The 25,937-nt window shown below is 40.5% G+C and overlaps 1 protein-coding gene across 27 annotated transcripts in view; it reads right to left on the minus strand.

Annotated features, from left to right (window-relative positions):
• The window catches only part of LOC117424054 (alpha-(1,6)-fucosyltransferase-like), a 215,233-nt gene that overhangs the window by 131,875 nt on the left and 57,421 nt on the right, over window positions 1-25,937 (minus strand). For 11 of the 27 annotated variants that reach the window (XM_034040197.3, XM_034040137.3, XM_034040108.3 and 8 more), the window contains 2 exons: window positions 5,547-5,622; window positions 4,635-4,796 (listed from right to left, as the gene is read on the minus strand). The exons of 8 other annotated variants lie outside the window; for them this stretch is intronic. The gene's annotated coding sequence lies outside the window, so the exon portion shown is untranslated. The remainder of the gene's footprint in view (window positions 1-4,634; window positions 4,797-5,546; window positions 5,623-25,937) is intronic. 8 more of the 27 variants (XM_034040229.3, XM_034040189.3, XM_034040215.3 and 5 more) reach the window with 1 other exon arrangement.

Here is a 25,937-nt window from a genome sequence, read left to right on the forward strand (position 1 = left end):
TAATTTTGTTAACCGCAAAAGTAAAATCTAAATGCTATGTATCAAATGACAAATACAGCTTTGTTCTGATTTTTTCAAAGAGAAATTAATTTGGTATATTAATGGGTTAATGGTCGATGTAACATCATGCTTCTTTCAATGCGTTCCAGTTCTTTGACTGAAGGCAGAACTGCAGAGAATCTTGTTTAAAGAATATAAACCCTAAGCATGCAGAAGACAAAAATGAAGATCTCCAATTCTGCATGACTTCCCTTGCCCTGCCTTGTCCCTTCCACTTATCTTGAAATGTTCACATGCAAGTTGCTTAAGTTTCATTTACTCATCATTGAGATGAATAAAATCTGCTTGTTGATCTGTGTTGGTGCTCCTGGTGTGCAGTCAGTACTTTAGGGGCTTCTGCTGCCACAGCTGCTTCTTTGCAGATAGATAAGACTGGTTCTGTAAGCGCTGTACCAAGATTTAAAAATCAGGCGCGGTTTTGCTTAATGTACAAGGAAATATGGAAATAGCCAGGGGATAATGATGATGAAGTTTAATAACCTGAACAAAATCTATCTGAACTCTTTCTTTTAACTGTGAACAAAAACAGAGCTTCCATGGTGCATCCCTGTACGGCAAAATCATCTGACAGAATGCTTTGTATACACGGAGGAAAAAGCGTAAATTGTGGCCACATTTTAACAGTTTCTGAAATATGGCCACAAAATGGTTTATTAGACAACACCATAAATCAAAAGCAACTCAGAAATCTAGAGAATAACATTGTCAAATTGCCCATATCATTTACATACTATGGAGGGAGCAATTTGCTTATGATTTGTCCACAGAGGAAAGTATAGGTCTCTATCTCAGTGTGGGCTGTATCACTGATATAGCCAGAGATTAAGCAGCTGTAAAAATGTACTGTGAATGAAACATGAAACACCAACAGTGAATCTTAAATGAGAAAAACTATAGAACACAGCTATGTACCAAATATGAAAACACATATATCATGCTTTACATAACTAAAATATGATGTTACAAGGGCTCCTTTGTATTGTACCAGGCTCTTTCTGTAGAGTGGTTAAGCTGCTCGATTGGGGAGCGTGTGCTAATCAGTGACAGCCTTCGATTTGCTGCTGTTTAGGTCAATTGAATATACACGGCTTTCTTTAACTGCGTTAACTGAACTCTGTTCTGAATCCTTATCGATGAGTCCTGTGTTTTTCACATAATTATCTTTGTATTGCAAGTAGTTCTCAATATCAAGGATCGTTAATAAAGGATTCTTAGTGCATGTTGTGTAAAAACACATGGTTCAAGACAGCGTCCATACACTACTCCAGTGATATGTATAAATTGCATTAGATGTTGTGTGATCACCACGACTCACTGCAATAATGCATACTGGAAATGAGTGTCTGAATGCTTGCATACACACATGCTTGATATGTTTGGAGCAGTGTAGGAGCAGAATCAAAGATTGTAATCTTCAAAGCTCTGATACTACTTTGTAGTCTCCACCACTCCTATTCAATCAACTATTTTGGCTTCAGAATTAGCCGAGACATAACAAGCGTTGCCTACATAACTCTGGAATCAGCTGCTTAGCATCAAAATACAGGTATTGCTCACTGCTCACTACTTTTAAATTCAGTACCTCAAAGGGCTATATATTTATCAAGCTCTTTAAGTTTAATATACAGCAGTGTGCAAATGTATTAGAATACCTAGTGCTTCTGTTGTTTTGATTTCTTGTGCATATGAAATCAAACCACTGGAACTGAATCTTGGAAAATTGTCAAAATAGGCAAATTAGTGTGTCTAATTTAATTGTCTAGATGAATTTAATAGGCCACGCGTGCAATTCATTTACAATAGTAAGTGAAAAGGAACACATAGCTACAAATGGTAAAATGCATGAGACTTTTTAGTTTTAGCTTTTAGTTTTTAAAAGTTGTTTAAGATGCCTAATTAAAAGCACAAAGTGGTCTATTTTCACACAAGTGCCAATTGTTTCTATATCCCTGATTGCTGACCGAAAACTGAAATTCTCATACTTCATGTAGGTAGATATATAAAGGATATAAATGACAAACCTTGAGGTTTTCTACTGCATGCAGTATTTTTTCTACAGTGAAAGGAAAATCACTGTTGATGCAATTGTGGTGCAAAATAATTTTTACACATTGCCCCTAGCAACAGCTGAAACTTGTGACTACAAAGCTACTAGTAACTCCCCACCTACATAAAGTTCTCAAAATACAGCCTTTTCAATTGAATCACTTAACATTTACAATGCCAGCGTCGACTTATGTAGCTCATGAAAAAGTGCAGCCCAACACTCAGTACTTTGAAAATGCACAGAAGCAGCACAGTAAATGAAAATAAATGACAAAAATGGTTTCTGCACCTTTTTAATGTGTGTTTATACTAGATTGCTATGCTTTTTAATGTGTGTTTATACTAGATTGCTATGCTTTTTAATGTGTGTTTATACTAGATTGCTATGCTCTTTATTGATGCCTACAGACATTGCTGGACAGATACTGAGTGAAATTGTCTTGATTTTTTTTCCCCCTAGTATTATTATTATTATTATTATTTATTTCTTAGCAGACGCCCTTATCCAGGGTGACTTACAATCGTAAGCAAATACATTTCAAGTGTTACAATACAAGTAATACAATAAGAGCAAGAAATACAATAACTTTTGTTCAAGTGTGACAAACCACAATTCAATAATACAGCAGATAATAGTGATAGTTACATCAGGATATGATTAAATAGTGATAGTTACATCAGGATATGATTAAATACAAAATACTACAGGTTAAACACTTGGCAGATTACAGTATTCTGAAGTACAGGATTAAATGCAGTAAAATGCAGATAAGAGCAAAATAAAGCACATTTAAATGAAGGGTGATAGTGTCCCAGGATACAAACAGAGGAGTTCTACAGGTGCTGTTTGAAGAGATGAGTCTTAAGGAGGCGCCGGAATGTGGTCAGGGACTGGGCAGTCCTGACATCTGTAGGAAGGTCATTCCACCACTGCGGAGCAAGGGTGGAGAAGGAGCGGGCTCGGGAGGCAGGGGAGCGTAGCGGAGGTAGAGCCAGTCTTCTAGTGCAGGCGGAGCGGAGAGGTCAAGTGGGGGTGTAGGGAGAGATGAGGGTCTGGAGGTAGCTGGGTGCAGTCTGGTCAAGGCATCTGTAGGCTAGTACAAGAGTCTTGAACTGGATGCGAGCGGTGATCGGGAGCCAGTGGAGCGAGCGGAGTAGTGGAGTAGCATGGATGAAGCGAGGCAGAGAGAAAACCAGGCGGGCAGCAGAGTTCTGGATGAGCTGGAGCGGACGGGTGGCGGACGCAGGGAGGCCAGCCAGGAGGGAGTTGCAGTAATATTCCCCTAACACTAAGCTCTGAATCCTTCACAGCTATACTTTACTAAAGGAGTCAGAAATCAACTATAGGGCATGTGTAACAGGGGGAGACCTGTACTGACTCTTCTGATGTGTTCGAAGTGCTGCAGGAAGAGGGCAGCAGCCTGTCAATATTCGCCTGTCAGTCATGGCAGTGACACAGAGAGGTGGGAGAGTGGGTGTACGGGCTTTCCTTCTCTCTGAATGGCTGAGAGGCGGATCTTGGGGGGAATTGCTGGCCCTATAAAATTAACATTCTGCTGTTCCCTCAGGTCTGCCCCTTTGAGAGAGAACAGACGTACGGACGCACTGGTCCCGAAACAGAACACGGCCGGGGAGGAAAACCCCAAAAGAAATAAAAGAGAACAGAAAGAAAACAGGGTTAGCAGGGAAAACCGTGTGCAGACCCCATCAGTATTTGTTTTAGCAGTCTGAGGGAGCGGCGAGGGTAGGACGGAGACCCGGACCGTGCGGGTAGCGACGGTCGGGGTGAAGCTGCCGAGTGCAGCACCTTTTATTTGTAGTTTTTTTATTACTGTATTTTATTTTCCTTGTTCTTTTCTCCTTTTGCTTATTTTTGGTTTGAGCACCTGCGAGTGCGCCTGTACTGTGTAACAGTACCGCCTCTGGTATCTCTGTGGCTCTGTTTTATCATCACTGATAGGCAGACCACAGACAACAGTGCCCTCTGCGGGCCAACATGTGGAACTGCCCCACTAATAATAAAACTGGGCACCTGTGCGGTGTTGTCAAGATCACCCGTGTCTCCCGTGTGTCAGTGAATTACCCACCACCCATCCACAGCATGGTATAGTCAAATACAATACACAACAAAATAGGCCTCAAAGCAAAATTAGGCAATAATAAAAATGGTCATGGAATATAACAATTATAGATTTGTAAGTTTAAAACATTTTTTATGTTTCAGCGGTGATACTGAGTCTAGAAAAATGATATTGCTAATTTGAAATATGAAACTAGATATATAATAATAAAAAGGTGGACAGATTTCCGATAATTAGAACAAAATTGAAAAATCCAGTTTAATGCACAGAAAATGGCCATCACAATGGGAGACAAATAAAGCCAGGTGCTAAAGTCATTTCTTTCCCCAAGGCCTCCAGCTGGATAATTGGACAGGGTAGTCGACAAAAATACATAAAATAAATTATTTCAACTCAAACTACAAAGGAGTATAATGGAATACAGTCTAGCAATAGAACAAAGCTCACCTGCTGTATATGTTGGGGGATAACTAGGAATGATTATGGCTTATAATGGCTAAAAGAATTTAATCTATTCAGTCTTGAACAAAGAAGACTATGCGGTGATCTGATTCAAGCATTCAAAATCCTAAAAGGTATTGGCAGTGTTGACCCAGGGCCTTTTTCGACCTGAAAAAAGAAACAAGGACCAGGGGTCACAAATGGAGATTAGATAAAGGGGCATTCAGAACATAAAATAGGAGGCACTATTTTACACAGAGAATTGTGAGGGTCTGGAACCAACTCCCCAGTAATGTTGTTGAAGCTGACACCCTGGGATCCTTCAAGAAGCTGCTTGATGAGATTCTGGGATCAATACGCTACTAACAACCAAACGAGTAAGATGGGTCGAATGGCCTCCTCTCGTTTGTAAACTTTCTTATGTTCTTATTTAAATGGTGCTCTGCTACCCATAGGGCCAATGATTAAACCATTCATTTTCAATACCATTTTAAACTGCCCTGAAAATTTACCAGCAAATGTGGAGAAATACACACCATTGTGTAAGTAAAGTACCCGTGTAGGCACTACCCAGAACTGACTGCTTGCTCGGTTACAATGTGTTTTCTGTATTTACTGGCAATGTAAGTGCTGTTGGTGTGATGTTTCAATACCCAAGCGGTTCTATGCATCGATCCCGAATTGGAGACTGAAGTCTGATCTGTTGTAAAGACATCTATTTTTCAACCGGAATTGATTTTTTTCCACTCTTTGCTTGCAGGCATTCTCAAGTACCCCCTGATTTTAATTGACACCATATCCAAAACCCTGCAGCATCGATTCCAACTCTAAATCAGTCTAACGCCTGCCTTTGACTTCTTTTAAAAAAATCTTCCTTAGTAGTTCAAGAACCTCTTATCTCAGTTGGTCCAAGCTTACCGTGTTGTTCTGTATCTTTCAAAATACAAATGGCTCCAGTTAAAACAGCCACTCTTCAAATACAGGACTTCAAACTCTGAAAAAGAAACAATATTCAGTATTACAGTGGAGATCGTCATTCTCAACCCCCTGTACTGTTCTACTGGGGCTTCCAAGTTTCCAATGAATTCCAATAAGCAGAATACTAGAACTGCAGTAAACTAAATTGTAACGTTTACACTAAATTTGAAATTGTTCAGATGTTTATTTATTTATTTATTTATTTATTTTTTAATACATTTGAGAGTTCCAGGATACTGACAATTTAAGATGACCAGACCCAACCTGTCAGTACAAAGATTTCTTACATTTTACCATATATACAGCTCTGGAAAAAATTAAGAGACCACTGCAAAATTATCAGTTTCTCTGATTTTACTATTTATAGGTATGTGTTTGGGTAAAATGAACATATTTGTTTTATTCTATAAACTACTGACAACATTTCTCCCAAATTCCAAATAAAAATATTGTCATTTAGAGCATTTATTTGCAGAAAATGACAACTGGTCAAAATAACAAAAAAGATGCAGTGTTGTCAGAACTCGACTAATGCAAAGAAAATAAGTTCATATTCATTTTTAAACAACACAATACTAATGTTTTAACTTAGGAAGAGTTCAGAAATCAATATTTGGTGGAATAACCCTGATTTTCAAGCACAGCTTTCATGCGTCTTGGCATGCTCTCCACCAGTCTTTCACATTGATGTTGGGTGACTTTATGCAACTCCTGGTGCAAAAATTCAAGCAGCTCGGCTTTGTTTGATGGCTTGTGACCATCCATCTTCCTCTTGATCACATTCCAGAGGTTTTCAATGGGGTTCAGGTCTGGAGATTGGGCTGGCCATGACAGGGTCTTGATCTGGTGGTCCTCCATCCACACCTTGATTGACCTGGCTGTGTGGCATGGAGCATTGTCCTGCTGGAAAAACCAATCCTCAGAGTTGGGGAACATTGTCAGAGCAGAAGGAAGCAAGTTTTCTTCCAGGACAACCTTGTACTTGGCTTGATTCATGCGTCCTTCACAAAGACAAATCTGCCCGATTCCAGCCTTACTGGAGCACCCCCAGATGAGTCCAATTTTCAGCTTTGCCCAACACCTGGTCGTCTAATGGTTAGACACAGACCTGGAGAGGCCTACAAGCCACAGTGTCTCGCACCCACTGTGAAATGTGGTGGAGGATCGGTGATGATCTGGGGGTGCTTCAGCAAGGCTGGAATCGGGCAGATTTGGCATGAATCAAGCCAAGTACAAGGTTGTCCTGGAAGAAAACTTGCTTCCTTCTGCTCTGACAATGTTCCCCAACTGTGAGGATTTGTTTTTCCAGCAGGACAATGCTCCATGCCACACAGCCAGGTCAATCAAGGTGTGGATGGAGGACCACCAGATCAAGACCCTGTGATGGCCAGCCCAATCTGCAGACCTGAACCCCATTGAAAACCTCTGGAATGTGATCAAGAGGAAGATGGATGGTCACAAGCCATCAAACAAAGCCGAGCTGCTTGAATTTTTGCGCCAGGAGTCGCATAAAGTCACCCAACATCAATGTGAAAGACTGGTGGAGAGCATGCCAAGACGCATGAAAGCTGTGCTTGAAAATCAGGGTTATTCCACCAAATATTGATTTCTGAACTCTTCCTAAGTTAAAACATTAGTATTGTGTTGTTTAAAAATGAATATGAACTTATTTTCTTTGCATTATTCAAGGTCTGACAACACTGCATCTTTTTTGTTATTTTGACCAGTTGTCATTTTCTGCAAATAAATGCTCTAAATGACAATATTTTTATTTGGAATTTGGGAGAAATGTTGTCAGTAGTGTATAGAATTAAACAAAAATGTTCATTTTACCCAAACACATACCTATAAATAGTAAAACCAGAGAAAATGATAATTTTGCAGTGGTCTCTTAATTTTTTCCAGAGCTATATATATATATATATAAAAATCACATGCCAGTGGTTCAGACTTGAACATTTTATTAAATAGAAAATACAAAAAAAATACTCATTGGGATAAAACACAGCCTTTGCAAATTAATGTGAACTAAAGCAATTCCCAGCTTGACCTTGAATCAAAGCCCAGCAAAATCAATATGCACCAAAGAATTTAACAGATTTAAAACATGTTCTGCTGACTTCCCAGCTGTTCAAACTGGCATTCATTCAAGTTTCTCATTGTACGTACCATACAGAGGGTGCGTTCAAAATCAGGAGTACTATTATTTAGCATACTGTTAGAGATAAAGCTGATAATGATCTCCCCTCAAACCAAAGCTAATTTATTTACAATTCAGAAGATTTTTGTATCTCCGACATTGCTCAGGTTTCACCTAATATGCATTGAACCATTAATCTCCAACAATACTTTATTATTATTATTATTATTATTATTATTATTATTATTATTATTATTATTATTTATTTCTTAGCAGAAGCCCTTTCCAGGGCGACTTACAATTTTTACAAGATATCACGTTATTTTTACATACAATTACCCATTTATACAGTTGGGTTTTTACTGGAGCAATCTAGGTAAAGTACCTTGCTCAAGGGTACAGCAGCAGTGTCCCCACCTGGGATTGAACCCACGACCCTCCAGTCAAGAGTCCAGAGCCCTGACCGCTACTCCACGCTGCTACCCGGAGGGGAAACAATAAAACCCTTTATAAAACAATTTGTCATGGCTTAAATGAGCTCTCAGATACAATGTGTAGTCTCTTTAAAAGTTATTTTACTGATCTGTATTTATTTGTCAGTGTCTTCTATTTTTTAATTTTATGAAGTTGTAGTGGGGCTTCCTGAAAAGACTCGACACAAGACAGCCTGGAGCAGTGATCTTATAAGCTTTATTACAATGCACAAAGGAAGCCAGCAAATCCATTCAAAACACAATTCTGACTTAAAATATTCAGGAAGAACACATATATTTATAAACAAACATCATGGTTGATTCCCCTCCCATATTCTTGTTCGATATCCAATTGTTGAGGTTACCACCCCGGTAGCTCACACCTTTAACACACCTCCTGTTCAGGGGGGGATCTGCCCAAAGTTTCTAGAACATTCCATGGTGCATCATGTTTAATCATTTTATAAACGTATTTAATCTACTGCTCTACCTTTATTGCTAAAAAGCCAGTTCAAACTTGTTTACATTTTGTGGTTGTCTACCTTCACACCTTACCCACACATACAACTTATTTACATCTCTCGTTGTATCTAAACTAGACACACGTCACTTTTGGCTGTCTACTCAGATGTCTTATTGCACCTCCTGTGTCTGTGACAGGATGGAGGTGTCTAGTTTTATTTCTATAAAGAAACCACAAAATGTTCCATCTGACATTTGCTCAAGCCAGAAACCTTCTAATGCAAACTTATACTATCAACGCAAATACTCCCTGCAGATTAAGCATTAAATGTTAGATAAACAAATATTTAGAAAATATAAATTCCTTCCACAAAAATGTAATTGTTAATGAATGATGAGTGTACATTTAGAGGAAAACCCAGATCTGCAAATCCAGTCTGCTTCAGAGCCAGATTCGCCATTGTCCGTCTCTGCTGCATCAGATTCGTTGCAGTAATTCCAAACACTGCGTTGCTGTCCTGCGCGATCCATTTTCAATGTGTATTGGGGTAACAATGAATTTCTTAGAAAAACAAGTGACTTGTATAGTAACCAAAGTGCAGACAGACAGCCGAGCGTCGTAAGCTGTCAAGGCTGATTGATGGGCTATCAAAGAGGCTCATTGAAACAATAGAAATGTCAGAAGACCACTCACTTGAGGAATGCAGACTGATATAATCAAACTTCAATACGTGGCGGCAAGTCCCGACTGATAAATACAAATAATACCACAACAGTTAATTGTTATAATATGTTTTATATTATCTCACAAATTTTTGCAGCTATGCAATTCTTTCTTTGTCAGGTTAATTATATATTTAGGAAAAGTCAGGAAAGCACAGCTCTGTATATTAAACACACACACCACAATTTAAATTTAAATTTAAAAAAAACTGAAGTGAAATCTGACAGTCCAAATTATCTGTGTTTTACTAGCAGATGCCCAGTTATTTTAGATAGCATCCAACAGCCACTTGACACCTCAACCTACAACCTAGCTAGAGGGATAAATCAGGTAAAGAAGGTAATCCTTGACGTGTAAATCACGATCGTTAAACGGTTTTAATTATGTGGGAGGAGTTGGGTATAATGTCCTCCCCATCAACAATGCACAAGAAGATGCAGAAGAAGAAAAAGAAGATGCTTTGTACTACATTGTCACAGAGCTAAAACCTCAAAGAAATCCACCGAGACCACCAGAGGTTTCCTCCCAATTAAGGTTTTTTCCCTTCCCAATTAAGGGTCAGGTTAGTCCTTAATGTTTTTTTTGTTTGTTTGTTTTTTAAATCCTCCAGTATTGACTGTCACTTTTAACCTAGGTTTCTTTACTAACCCTTCTTTTTAATTTTTAATAATTTTATTTTTTTTGCATTGGTGGTGCAGATACGGGGAGCCGGGGTTCTCTTTTGGGGGCAAGCGACATCACTTCCAAACCATAGGCCCAGCCGAGATGGCCTCAACCTCCGAGAGCCAGAGGGGACCATCGGTCAAATCTTAACAATCTCCCAGCATACATGCTTCTCCAGCCTTGGAGCCCCGATCAGTTCGGTCCCCCCTCAGAGGTCTGGGCGTGCTGATCTCCCGAAGATTAGGCATTCCTTGTTAGTTGGGGCGACTTCTTCTAGTCTTCAAATATATCCTCTATCCTTCTCTTTATTTCCCCTTGGGGGAAGTAACGCTGGCTTCCCAGCCACGGGGGCTGATCAGTTCAGTCTCACCTCCGCGAGGGAGGCTCTCAGCGAGCTGAAGGGAAAGCATATCATCTTCCAAAGCATGTCATCTTCCTAAACTCACATGCACATCATTTCTATTTCAAGTCCCAGGGCTTATTCCTTGCAGCTCTTGCTCCTGTTCCGTGAATTTTATTTAATGCTGATGGTGCAATTTCTAACAATTCCCTTTGCGTGGTAGCTTAGCTGTGCACAGCACATGACCAAAACCATTGGCAGAAATGTTTCTTGTACACCAGATGCACATTATGAAACTCCGTCTTCAACATAAGCAAACTGCTGGTTTAATGTTCTTATTCTGCAATTAGAACAGATGTTCAAAGCTGGTTTGTGGGCCTTGGTAAAGCATGCATGTCTTTAAATGTGGAATTCTCTCTCTAACGATCAGCAGATTTTTTATATCAATTTAAATAGCCCCTGTGGAATCATTTGTCCCCAGGAAGATATTTTGATTGAGCTGGTTTGTTTTTGTAGTAAAAAAAATAGGATATAGGGTTTTAGGTAGACATGATGTAACCCTATTACAGTAAACCAGTTGGGATTGCACCCTGTTCAGATCAGTGATTTATTTTGAAGGTTATCTGTACTATACTTGTCTAGTCTTTGTTTTTATGTTTTCATACTTTATTAAAAATAAGTAATAGCCAATTGATTAAAAACTACTGTGGCAAAGTGCCCCGCCCCTGTGTGCATTTGTGTGTTCTATGTTGTATGTATGCGTGCGTATGTTAATGTTGGTGTATAGATTGGTACACGGGATATAAACAGGTCTGTGTTTCACGTGTGTTTAAATTGTATATTTGTATTTAGGCACGGGATTGCACATCACGCACGTGCATTTAAAATATAATATGCGACCACGGGGTTGCACAGAATTAATTCACGTGCTGGGATTCAAGTGAATAACTAATTAGTAATTGAATCCCAGCACAACAGTATATATAGATGCACATTTTCATTCAGTCGGGGTTAGGTGTTCGGTGAGTGGAGAACGGGATTGGAGCGGAGGTAAATGTTAATGAAAAGAGCAAGAATTAGTAGTTGTTTTTCACTCACCGTGTTTGTTTGTTTGTCTCTCCGTGCACCGTTTGTTAAGTGTTAGTTCGTTTTGTTTGTCTGTTTATTTTGGCTACCAGTGCCGTGTCCTGTGTTTTTGTGCTGTTTGAAACCTTTTATTTTGTTAATAAACGCTGAGTGCAGCCATTGCACTCAGCTCATCACAACCACTGTCTCTGTATTCCTTCCTGCTTCTGGTCTGACGCCACCCACTCTGGCCGTCTTTGTGACACTACCAATGCATGTTTTCTTTTTCTGAAATTGAAGTTTCTACAGCTGCTATCAGAATATATTTTGTTATGAAAACATGGCTGGATTATTATTATTATTATTATTATTATTATTATTATTATTATTATTATTATTATTATTAATTTCTTAGCAGACACCCTTATCCAGGGCAACTTACAATTGTTACAAGATATCACATTATTTTTACATACAATTACCCATGTATACAGTTGGGTAATTTAAAGCAGTTTTCAAAACTGTATTAGCAGGATTCAAAATCTGTAGCCTCCAATACTCAAACTTTAGTGTACATTTTTAACGCTGAATAATAAACTGCACAAATCTTGTACGACAAGAATACAAACTAATGCTCACAGTATAATACAAGCTTGAATGATATGACACTGTAATCAAAGACAGGCTTTACAGATTGCAAGGATAATTAAATTATACTCATTTGTATTGCAATACTTAACAATTTAAAATAGAATTAACTTGCATTGCTTTGCCAGTACCAAAGGCTAGGGGTTGTTGATTTAGGGAATTATTTTAGCATCATCCGCTAATTTGTAGTGGTAATCCCTGGACAACCACAAATAAGTGGCTGATACAATCCAAGGTCATTCCTAAATCCTATTAGATTCTCTAAAATAATCAGTCATGGCTTGGCTGGCTAAAGGTTGATCAAATCAAACCCTTAGTATTCAGCGCTGTTGAATTTTAGCTTTCACAGATTCAAGGCGTGAGGTCAACAGACACAACCTCTTTATTTTGTCTTCATTTTTTGGTGCTTCTAAATGCACTGGTACTGGCTTCATTGCCCAGTCTATAATTACCTTTACACATTACAAAGAGCTAATAGTTAAACAGCAGTAACACATGAAACAATGGAAGGATTTAGCTTAAAACTGAATTAAGAGCAATTTCAAGAAGCTGATGCCTACAGTGTCTGCTTAAGTAGCTGCACTAAGCCCATGTCCAACTCCTGATTACCAGGTGCTTGTGCTTCCATCTCATTCAACCTTGTTCAAGTGTACCAGGGATTGTGTGCCCTTCAAACTAGGCCAACAAATGAATGCTTTTTAATGCAGTGCAATGCAGTAGATCTGCAGTCATATTCCAAACTGCAGTGTGGCTTCAGTTCTCCAGCTGTATTTCTATGCAATATATAAAACGCAAGACTTTAAGAAATATAGGAATCATTAATCATCACGATCATTAATTCTTTTGTCAAGAAGACAAAGTTTCAGCTATTGCCTTCAATTGGAAACAGGATCAACAAAAAACCCTTCAAATATAACTGAAAACATGCATCTGGATATGATTATACATCATAATATAACATTTATGATTAAAAAAACATGAAGCAATAAAATGCAGACTCTTCATGTGTTCCCAGGGATTCCCTGGCTTTCTCGCACACCATGACATCATGCATCTTGACTGTGGAACCCCACCCAATGATTCCATGATCAATCCTGTCCTTGGAATCCGCCCTTTTAATGTGCAGTAAAATGTCACACACTGTTTGCGCGGGCATTGGAAATTAAGAGGTACATTAGAGATAAATGAGTTTAAAATTCAAAATACAGTAGCCCCCGAACACCTAATTATCCCAACCCTGATGATCAAACACCGATCTGAACAGCCTCTTAGAACATAAGAACATAAGGAAGTTTACAAACGAGAGGAGGCCATTCGGCCCATCTTGCTCGTTTGGTTGTTAGTATCTTATTGATCCCAGAATCTCATCAAGCAGCTTCTTGAAAGAGCCCAGGGTGTCAGCTTCAGCAACATTACCTGGGAGTTGTGCCTCCTATTTTCTGTTCTGAATGCCCCTTTATCTAATCTCCATTTGTGACCCCTGGTCCTTGTTTCTTTTTTCAGGTAAAAAAAGTCCCCTGGGTTGACATTGTTAATACCTTTTAGAATTTTGAATGCTTGAATCAGATCAACGCATAGTCAACGCATAGGGGGCTGTGTGGTCCAGTGGTTAAAGAAAAGGGGCTTGTAACCAGGAGGTCCCCGGTTCAAATCCCACCTCAGCCACTGACTCATTGTGTGACCCTAAGCAAGTCACTTCACCTCCCTGTGCTCCGTCTTTCGGGTCAGACGTAGTTGTAAGTGACTCTGCAGCTGATGCATAGTTCACACACCCTAGTCTCTGTAAGTTGCCTTGGATAAAGGCGTCTGCTAAATAAACAAATAATAATAATAATAGATTACATTATTTTAGCCTGTTTGCATACGACATGCCTTTTAAACCCAGGATAATTCTGGTCGCTCTTCTTTGCACTCTTTCTAGAGCAGCAATATCCTTTTTGTAACTAGGTGACCAGAACTGAACACAATATTCTAGGTGAGGTCTTACTAATGCATTGTAAAGTTTTAACATTACTTCCCTTGATTTAAATTCAACACTTTTCACAATATATCCGAGCATCTTGTTGGCCTTTTTTTATAGCTTCCCCACATTGTCTAGATGAAGACATTTCTGAGTCTTTTTCATAGATTCCTTCTTCAATTTCAGTATCTCCCATATGATATTTATAATGCACATTTTTATTGCCTGCGTGAAGTTGCCTACCTCGCTCCATTTTGAGGTTTCTCCTCTAATCAGTTAACTTATCTCGATGTGGGCTGTGCTCTTCTGCACTGTTGTCACAGAAAGTGCACAATTCAGCCCCAATCTCTGGTATTTACTGCATGTTATATATTTACAGGTAAAGGGGTTGACTTATTTAGGAGGTTTCCTGATTTGGAAAGTCATATTTCCCAGTTGTTATCCAAACAATTTGATAATCCGAACACCCTTCGGTCCCAATCAGTTTGGTTAATGTGTACTATTTTTTTTTTAATCTTTGTTAGTTGTTTCCAATTTATCCCAAGTTACTGGCTAAATATACATTATGCCATAGAGGGAAGCAATACCATGTGATCAGTGATCTGCACTTATCAACTCTCCATCTGGGTCTTTCAGAAGCAGGTGTTGGTACAGACGCTGCAGGTGCCGAGTTGCAAATATACAGATTTTGACCACGGCTGGTACCTCAGCTTGATAATTTCAACTGATCTAAAAATGACAGCTTGGTACGACTGAGAGAGCAGAACATGAAAGTGTTTGTTTATTTTGTGTTTCTGCAGCAAACCACATAACAGGCACATGTCTCACAGGCATGCTTGCACGCTTCTGAATAGAAAAGGAACATTACATTCTTCTGGCATTAAATAACAGCTTGCATTTTTAATTACAAATACGTTTTCTTAGGCCGCTGTTGTCGTACCTGTAATCAGAGATGTAGGCTGTGCCACAGAGAGGTGCTACTAAACATATGAAGTGGTGAAGATGACAAATTATATTGCATGATTTCAAATCTAAAATGCAATAAGACTTTTTTCAGAAATGAATGTGAAACGCACTTTGGAAAAGAGATGTAGAAACCTGTTTCTTCGGGACACAATGATTTATTGTAATGCAAATATGCTTGTAATGGCTTTTTTGTATTTAGGTAATCAGTGCTAATAAGTGATGTGCTTCTGGCAGATCAGATGTTGCCATGTATTTAACCGTTCTGACAAAAAACCAGGGACCAGTTGTCACAGACTGGCATTGGGAGGAATACATGCCAAACCAGTTTGTAGTCTTGTTAGATCTGCATATCCTTCAATGGATATTCTGAGAACGCTGCATTTTGATTGGCATAAATAAGTATGTCATTAATATGCAATTAACCACTTGCTGAACTTTAGTTACATGTTAACAAACAGCCAACAGATACAGTATACCATGCATGTGTGTGTCTACCCTTAGACTGCAATTTGAGCTCGTACTTCATATGTATGTTGAGTATGTTTTTTTCAGACTTGGCAGTTTCCTTCATTCCTTCGTTGTTCTACAGTGTAGCCTACCTAAATAATGTGCATTTAAACCACATGATTGCCATTCACAATAACGTTTTCAAATTGTGATTATCACATGGATAGGGTTGTAGGAGCTTTACATACCAGTCCTTGTCTGCTTTCACTATGCTTTATTATTCTTTGATATGCTTTTATTATGACACACTTTTATAATGGATGTAAAGTTATTTATTCTTATGATTGGCTACTAAAATTCCCCAAAGGTTTTTGAATTTAGCATCCATACTTCAAATACTGAATATGCAAAAGATTTGAATAACCGTATACAACCAATGTAGGACAACTGGATGGTACATCTGCACCTTTTATCCCAAAAAGGGGTTTCTGCAATGGTGTGTTGCCCCAATGCACATGGCACCAGAGATCTTTACATTGACAGATAATACACTTTAGTTTGTCTACAATAACACTAAAAGAAGCGGATACAATTATTTGACAAACATTTCAACAAAAGTCTCTCTCAATGTCTTCAATATTGAAATGAGTTCTGTTTTATGTTCTTATAGCGTAGGAGTATGGTGTGGTCTCCACTCCCAAATGATAAATCTCTTAATGGTTATTGAGTGCATCAGATATTAACCTTACAGAGGTGTGAATAGGCCAATTATCTCTAGACACTTAATTTAACCTGCATTTCATGAACATATGCAATTTATAAATCTAACTACGAGAAATAATTTAAAAACAAGTGTATTATTTTAAAACAGTTTATTAAGTCCATAAGAATACTAGAGTAGGACTGTCTTCAAAGAATTACATACAGTCAATATAATTGTTTCAGGAAAAATAAAACGTGAAAAATTGAACTTGTTAACCATTCTAAAGCATATCTTCAAGATCATTATGTAGATTTGTATTCAAAATTACAGTAAAAAATGTAAAAGCTTATTGGATACAGGATGCAGCATGCATGTAGGCCTGTTGACAGCTGAGTCACAAATTCATTCATGTTTTTAACATTCACCATTCACCATTGAAACTGGGTGTAAAATAGTAAAACAAAGATTTCTAACAGAGTGCTGTAAACGTAACCTAATCCCAGCAGCAATGAGAAATAGCACTGTAGATGTATACCAAACCCCTTATCTGAGATATGAAAACTGTGGATTCAAGCCACCCTAAGGCACAGGCCATGCTACCCCTAAGAAACAATACTTTAAAACACATGCCCTGCATGTTTGTTTGTTTTTTTGTTTTGTTTTTAGTAAATCGCCAATTATTTTATTATTTTCTCCCAATTTTTGGCATATCCAATTATTTTTTAGGTTTAGCTCACCACTACCACCCCTACGCTGACTCGGAATTGCAAAGACGAACACACGCTGTCCTCCGAAGCGTGTGCCGTCAGCCGACCGCTTTTTTTTTCACACTGCAGACTCACCGTGCAGCCACCTAGAGCTACAGCATCGGACGACAACGCAGCTCTGGGTAGCTTACAGGCAAGCCCACAGGCGCCCAGCCAGACCACAGGGGTCACTGGTGCGCGGTGAGCCGAGGACATCCTGGTCGAACTAGTGCCTTTACCAGATGTGCCACACGGGAGCCCCAAGACTGCATGTTTCATTGATAGGAAAAGCTGCAGCTGCAAAGCCCGGATTGAAAAGCATGGTGCAGTACCTTGCATGGGCTGTTCTCCTCCTTCATTGTGTATTCTACACTGCTTCCCTATGGAGTCTCATTACTGTCATAAATCCTTCAAGCCAGAACATGGATAGTCAGCAGTCACTTTGTAAAAGAAGATAGTAAGGCTAAACAATGATACAAAATAAGCACAGCCCATCTCTTTTCATATCACTGGTACCCTGGCAGAATTAACACAAGTTTTGATACAACAAATATTGTCTAGATGTGTATAGGGAGGTATCACCAAGTAAAAAAGGATCAGCAGTCATCGGTCAATATAACCATATACAGCAGAACCTAGAGTTACAAACACCAAACTTACGAACTGACCGGTCAACCAGACACCCCACTTTCAGCCAGAAGTATGCAATCAATCAAATCATGCCTACAAACAACCAGATTCCAGCTTAAAAAAGCACAACATTAACCTGCTTAAATGGTAAGAACTGGGAAGCGCAAACGTCATACACTTCAAATTGAAAGAAATCATTACAAATATTTTTAAAAAACTGACAGTCAATGGTATTATCCTCAGCAATGGGAATATACAGTATCGGGAAATTGTCAGAGATATTTTTAAAAATTCAACAAACGATAAACAGCAGAGCAGTAAAAACAGATCGCACGCAACGCTGCTGCTGATGATTTTGATAAAGCTCTCATAAGCCACGTGCTGGTCACAGTCAAAATTACTGTACCAGCAAATGTATCCAGACAGAGGTGAGGCAGATTTCAAAGGAAGTGCGGGCAATTTTACTAGGAGCATTTTAGTTTTAAACATAGTTTAGTTTGTTTTCAAGCCAAAGGGCTCTGAATGACTGAGCAAGCTACATGAATGCATTTTGTTTAAAATAAAGACAAGCAGTACATTAATCCACGTTTTCCTGGATGTTTAAATCTGTGTTTTGCTAGTTATAATTTGAATAGTAAGTTATATTTAGCATTTTACCCATGTATAGTACACTTTTAAAACTTTTCAAACCATAACAATGTAAATATTGCATTTCTGTGCTGTATTATTTGCCAGATTGAGGGTGTAGATGACAGGTGTGCACATTTATTAAAACCACTGAAAACTCATATTCGGAGTTAAAGACATTTCAGACTTACGAACAACCTCCATTCCCAAGGTGTTCGTAACTCTGAGGTTGTAATGAACTAAGCTTTGTGAAATATGATGTGGAAATACTGAAACCAGACTCCCTGTGAAAAAGCCAATATCATGTTATAGACTGAAGCATGCTTTGGGGTCCCAGTTAAGGTCATGCATATTGTAGGATTCATCCCTTACAAGGTCCACAATCCTGATGGTAAGGAGTTTTAGAAAATGATTAGAGCCAGATTCCTCTCCGCTGGAAGAAGACTGCCTGAGGGCAAAGCATTCCCCAAGCGAACCCCTGATACTCTTAACAAGACAGAGACAGCATGCAGTTTAAAGAAGGGAGGAAAGATTTCCAGAGGGAGTAACAAACACAGTGTGCTAGCACCATACATATCACCAGCCGCGACTGCAAATACTGAAGTAGAGCTGCCGTCATTCATTCTTTTTTGTATTTTTTTTATTGTTATTTATTTCTTAGCAGACGCCCTTATGCAGGGCGACTTACAATTGTTACAAGATATCACATTATTTTTACATACAATTATACAAATTATTTTTACATACAATTACCCATTTATACAGTTGGGTTTTTACTGGAGCAATCTAGGTAAAGTACAGGAGCAGTGTCCCCCACCTGGGATTGAACCCACAACCCTCCGGTCAAGAGTCCAGAGCCCTAACCACTACTCCATACTGCTGCCCTATTGTAACGATGTGTATGACCTAGTACTATTTTGAATCATTAGACAGCCTTTTAGGTCAGCCCTTGAGTTTGCACAATAGAGGATTACGATAATGATAAAAATATATATATTTATATGATATATTTGTCTACATTTCCAGGAGTAATTTTTATGTTATGTCATGAAAAGTTAGTGACTGAATCTTTTTTTTTTCATTGTGACAATCTGCACCACAAATACATTCTATTGCTAAGCATGCTGCGTGTCATTTAAAACAAACTATTTACAAAACATTGATATTCGCAAATCATGAAATATTTTACGAAGATATTTTCATAAAGGAATTTCCAAAACACCAGGTATGGAGAACATACATCTCTACACCCAGCTCACCTGTTGAAAAGGACAAGCTCTGCACTCACTCCATACTGCCTTGTAAAAAGTAACAGATTACCGTATAGTACCTTCAAATGCGTTGGGGAGTCTCAGTATTCTTATTGATATCTTATTTATAAAAAATGAGTGTGACTACGGCAGAATCATGAGCAATTCATTAAAGTACCCCTAATGAGGGAGGCCTAATCCGACACATGGAGGGCACGGGAGAGAGCGGCGGACAACGGCGATGGCAATGGGCCAGTCACTTTCCAAAAAGGAGAACAGATGGATGAAACTAATCACACACATTAATGCTGCGGACTGCGGAAGGAAAGCCAACATGTGAAGATGGAGCCGGTGTGCAGACTCGATCAGGATGCCTCAGCAGGCTCCACTTGAAACAGCACAGCTGGCCTCTCTGCTCAACAGAAGCTAGAATGCTGGGTAACAGGAAACCAAATTACACTGGTGTTAAAAACTCTGTTATATCCTTGGCTGTGCAAGTATGGCCTAACAAATTATTATTTTCACATCCTTAATTGCTGGTATCGAGCGCATCACCAATGCTCTCTTAAATACCACTATGAAAACCAATCTTTCATTTCCTCCTTAAAATGACCTTACTAATTTCTCAGATGGCCTAAATATGGATTTTCCCATTAAGTACCATTGTTCTCATTTGAGGACAGGCTACTTTGTCATTTTTGGGAGTATTTTTAACTGGCATCTACCTTTTTATTTTCTCTTTAAGTATATTATTCTGATAACTCTATTTTGTTAACCGCAAAAGCTACCTCTAAATGTAATGTATCAAATTCCATACAAAATACAGTTATGATTTTTTCAAAGAAAAATGAATGGGTTAAGGGATAAGTAAATGATCTTTCCCTTAATTTTGTTGTGCACATTTCTAAGGGTATTTACCCCTGGAGCCAACCCCTTAGCTGTATGTTCAGGGGGTGTTTAACACTAAAACCTCCGAAATTTCTGACTAGTTATAACTGCCTCAGCGGTTCATTTGGCGTCAAAATGAAAATGAAAAACAAACAATCGGATACAACTTAATATTTTTATTTATGATCATCATATATAACATTTGCACAGCAAAAATAAAAATACATAACTTGTTATAAAAATAGAATAAAACAAAAATAAGATAACTTATGCGACGTGAATGCGCTTTGAGGGAAACAGAGTTCAAAGGCACATCTATTACAGCTGTCTAATTAGTACAATCCACACAGAAAACACACTTTTCAACTTTACCAGTGCATGTACCACAGACTGCTTTTTCACAATGGGCACAGACATTCAAAGTTTTGTTTCGTTGCATTTAGCAACCTGGCATTGTCTTTTATTCCGTGTGCCAGTGGGCGCAGCGCTGGCTGAAGGTTGAGGGGCATTTGCAAGCCGGCTTGCGCTTTTCTGATCAAAATGTTTCTGCCGCAGCTCCAGGGCTAGCTGCAGAATGAAGTCCCTCCGGGAGATTGTGTTCCCGGTGCACTCCTTGTACAAAACAAAAGCCAAGCCCAAAACATTACAAAAAACAGCCACAGGCCACCTGCGAGAAACACCTTTGACAGAATACTGCCGTGCCATTACATCAAGTATATCCACACCATACTTTGTTTCCTTGTAAAATGCAACAGTCTCTGGCTTTCATTTAGCATCAGTCCTGATGGTCACTGATCTGTGCCGAGAGCTTAGAATAATAATAATATATGACATGTAGAATGACTTTCATCAGTGTTTCAAGCAGGATTATAGTACATTCTTTCACAATGACTTTGATTGGATTACAAAGGCCAGACTAAATTGTCGGCTATATTTTACTGACTTCAGTATGCGGTTTAAAAAGCTGCTCTGGTGTTTTAAGGAGTAAGTGCTTATAACGTATACATTTTAGCGATTCTGCAGCTGAAACAGCATAATGCCCTACCTACAAGTGATTTATTCTTTTGTTTAACTGTTTATTTTGGCCCTTGAGCCAGTTTATTTTGTTTCTATTTTTGTGTTTGTTTTGTTATTAATAAACATGCGCACCAGCAGAAAAATAACAGTATTTTTAACCCATTATTTACCCAATTAATTTTTCTTTGAAAAAAATCAGAAAAAGGGCTCAATCACATGTAGATGCCAGTTAAAAACGCTTACAATATCAAGTGCCATTCTCCTTAAATGAGGACAATGGCACTTGATATTGTAAATATATTTGTAATTGCATGAGCAACAAGCATAAGAATCTTAAGTTTTAGCAAACGCTATTTCATGGAAACACTATTTTTTAATGTCAGCCATTAATTAGGTGATGCAATAAATCAAAAGGAAATTTGATTGTGGCAACTAATGAAGTGAAAAATATCTGCAAACTGAACTAGAGTCTAATCTAGTTTTCGAACACGGTTGGCCAACAATAAACTGTTAGCAGACACTGTTGCACAGCATGCCCACTGTTGCACAGCATGTCCACACCGTAACATTATTGTTGGCCGACTTGGTTGCTCTACAATGTGGAGCCAGCTTCAGAATATTTTTTGTGCACTGGAGAAAATGCATGTTTAAACAAATATTTTAAACACAAAATTACATCGTTGGGTTGAAACAACTGACTCATGGAAAGAAAATTTAATTAAAAGCAAATTTACAAAAAACTTAGATATCTGCCTAAAAAACAACACAAAACTTTCATCCTGAGAATAAAATGAATACAAATAAATAATGCTAATGAATCTGTTATCAGAGTTCAGCGGTCGTTGCACATTGCCAGTGTGAGAGATTTCCCGTAGCAGTATTGTGATATTTTAACAGCCAGGCATGTCAATGAGTCTCTACTTAGACCATTTACTGCAGGAGCCCATGTGCCAAAAATCTTTAGATATCGGCCTACAGCAGAAGGTGTGATTCGTGCATGTTACAAAAACACAGAAAGTTAAGTTACATCAGAAAATTATGGCAAATGCATCCAGATTAATGATATCTGACTCATTGTGTGACCCTGAGCAAGTCACTTAACCTCCTTGTGCTCCGTCTTTCGGGTGAGACGTAATTGTAAGTGACTCTGCAGCTGATGCATAGTTCACACACCCTAGTCTCTGCAAGTCGCCTTGGATAAAGGCGCCTGCTAAATAAACTAATAATAATAATAATAATAATAATAATAATAATAATAATAATAATAATAATAATAATAATAGTAGCCCTTTTATACTCATTATAAAGTGGAACACAAATAGCACGGTCTTGTAACTATGGCTCCCCACTATAGCGATATAAAGGGTGAGCAGGTGATGGAGAGCATGAAGGAAAGTGAAATACTTACTGTACTGTTTTTTTAACGTCTAAGGTCTTTATTTGTGGGGTGGGGATGGGGATCAAGGTATTTGTTTAACACAGAAAGTCACAGCAATATATGCTTACAATTCAGCTCTGTGTTCTAACAATCTGTGTCTCCCCACCATTATCCCTTTGTCAGCAGCAAGAGCAACCTAGGGTGTTTAAAATGAACATCTGAAGATCACGGGATATCCTGAAATGTGATTAAACTTCAATCTCTTACCTTTATTTTGACACAAAGAAAGTCCTTGTCCGACCTGGGAAATGGGAGTAATCTTTCTTTAAAGTGCACACGGTACATTTCTGGGGTGCATTTACACCCCATTCCGTCTTCCGAGAGTCACAAAAATTATACATTTTTCACACACCACAATCACAGCTCCTGCTTACTGGCAGAATAGATTGTTATCCCTAAATATTGATTTGTTTCACCAGTAGTCATTTTCATGAAACTGTGCTTCTATGTGTGTATAATACACTGGTTACCAGCACTGTCTTTGATAACTGCATTCTTCACAATATACTGCTTTTTATCTGATACAGTACTGTATTGAAAAAGCACGGCTTTATTTTATGTTCCATCTTCAGGGAGCAAAAAAGGCATTTCTTTCATATACTGTACAGGCTACCACACAAAGCCCCTGTTTACTTGCAGAATAGAGGGCTGAGAGTTGCAGGGGAGTTGGTATAGATGTAGAAAAGACTCACCACATCTACAATTATTGATTTAGCCCTACAGATTCATTTTTTAGTCCTATAGTAGTCAATTTCCTATCTTAGAATAAGCATCTATGTGCTTATAATACACTATTTGATTACTGCATTATTTACAGTGCCCTGCTTATTACCTCCTACAGGACATTATTCTGCGAGTTGCAGAAAGACATCTTTCATATACTAGGCTACCACTAATACACAGCCCCGGTTGACTTGTAGAACCAATGCCTGAGAGAGATGACAGGCAATTCACAGTAAATGTGCCCCTGTCTGCAGGACCTGGAAACTTTGATAACAGGGTGTGACAGTCTGGCTGGCAGTGGTGAGGGTGATGACGTCACGGACCAGGAAGTAACTGAATCACAAACAATGGATGGGCGGATGAAGCTGAGTGCAATGGCACTCAGCGTATTTATTAATCAATAAAACAAAATATTTAAACAAAACAGAAACAAAATGGCACGAGGGCCAAACGAATAAACAGACAAACAAGTAAGTGGCGTGCTGGCTAAACCAGCACGTTTTAGCAATTGTTTCTATGTCTTCTACGCGCTCTCTCTCCGCTCTCCCGTACTCTCTACTCCAACACTCCCCCCCCCCCGAGTGCAGAGAGCTGCAGGTTTATATACTCTGGCCGAGGGATTAACTAGTTGTTAATTATCTTATTATCCCTCGGCCAGAGTCTGCACGCGTTTGGTAAGGATGCATGACTGTCAGCTAGTTAAATAATCAGTAGCTGATCAGCCATGCATCCTCACGGGGTTTTTAAATATAATAATAAAAGACGCTGCGCTTTTACCCGCGCCGCAAACAAAAATACAAATAATAATACATAGGGGCGGGACACTCCGCCACACATGCCCCACCTTGTGCGCAGCACACGTGGCCTTTTCGGCCACCTCCCCCCTTAGTCCCCAAAGTCCCGGTTAGCAGTCCCGGCGCAGGAACAGGGGCAGCAACGGGCCAAAGGTGGCGGCCACGGTGGGATGTCCTCCTCCCACCCAAACAGCCGTAGCGTTCCAATGGCCCGCGCACCGGCCGGCTCCTCTGGCCAAAAAATTTTTGGGGGTGGTCTCCAGACCTGCCCCCCCTTCTTCATGGCCGGCAGCTCCCCTCTGTGGGGCTCCGGCCACCCTTTCTCCTGCAGCGAAATTGCTGCGGGGGAAGCTTGTCTCCTGACCTCCCCCCCCCCCTTCTTCATGGCTGGCAGCTGCCCTTCACGGGGCTCCAGCCACAGTATTTCCTGCCGCGAAAGTGCGGCTGGGGGAGCTGGTCTCCTAACCTCCCCCCCCTTTTCCATGGCTGGCAGCTCCCCTTCATGGGGTTCCAGCCATAGTATTTCCTGCCGTGAAAGTGCGGCTGGGGGAGCTGGTCTCCTGACCTCCCCCCCCTTTTCCGTGGCCGGCAGCTCCCCTTCATGGGGCTCCAGCCACAGCATTTCCTGCCGCGAAAGTGCGGCTGTGGGAGCTGGTCTCCTGACCTCCCCCCCCCCTTTTCCGTGGCCGGCAGCTCCCCTTCATGGTGCTCCAGCCACAGCATTTCCTGCCGCGAAAGTGCGGCTGGGGGAGCTGGTATTCTGACCTCCCCCCCCTTCTTCGTGGCCGGCAGCTGCCCTTCATGGGGCTCCAGCCACAGCATTTCCTGCTGCATGGCAGGACTGGTAGTGACCCCAGGCAAAACAGGCCCCTCGGGAGGCGAAGGTAGCTGCAGCGGACCCTCGGGGGGCGACGGCAGCAGCAGCGGCAGACCCTCGGGAGGCGACGGCAGCAGCAGCGGCGGACCCTCGGGTGGCGACGGCAGCAGCAGCGGCGGACCTTGGGGAGGTGAACTCGGGAGGGGAGCCCCTGGCCATGGAGTTGGCAGCGGGAGCTCCACTTCTCCCTCGTTCCCTGTAGGTGGTGGCTCTCCAGGCGATGCGGAGCAACAGGCAGCCCCAGGCGATGCGGAGCAACAGACAGCCCCGGGCGATGCGGAGCAACAGGCAGCCCCGGGCGATGCGGAGCAACAGGCAGCCCCGGGCGATGCGGAGCAACAGGCAGCCCCGGGCGATGCGGAGCAACAGGCAGCCCCGGGCGATGCGGAGCAACAGGCAGCCCCGGGCGATGCGGAGCAACAGGCAGCCCCGGGCGATGAGGAGCAACAGGCAGCCCCGGGCGATGCGGAGCAACAGGCAGCCCCGGGCGATGCGGAGCAACAGGCAGCCCCGGGCGATGCGGAGCAACAGGCAGCCCCGGGCGATGCGAGGCAGGCATCCTTGGGCGAAGCGAGGCAGGCATCCTTGGGCGAAGCGAGGCAGGCATCCTTGGGCGAAGCGAGGCAGGCATCCTTGGGTGGTGCGAGGCAGGGCAGGAGCAGTCCTTCCCATGAAGGTGGATGTGGAACCAGCAGGTATTCACCCTCTGCTGGTGGAGGTGGGAGGGGAAAGCAGTCCTCCCACGGCGGC

Source organism: Acipenser ruthenus, chromosome 18 (assembly GCF_902713425.1).
Source record: "Acipenser ruthenus chromosome 18, fAciRut3.2 maternal haplotype, whole genome shotgun sequence".
Taxonomy (NCBI): domain Eukaryota; kingdom Metazoa; phylum Chordata; class Actinopteri; order Acipenseriformes; family Acipenseridae; genus Acipenser; species Acipenser ruthenus.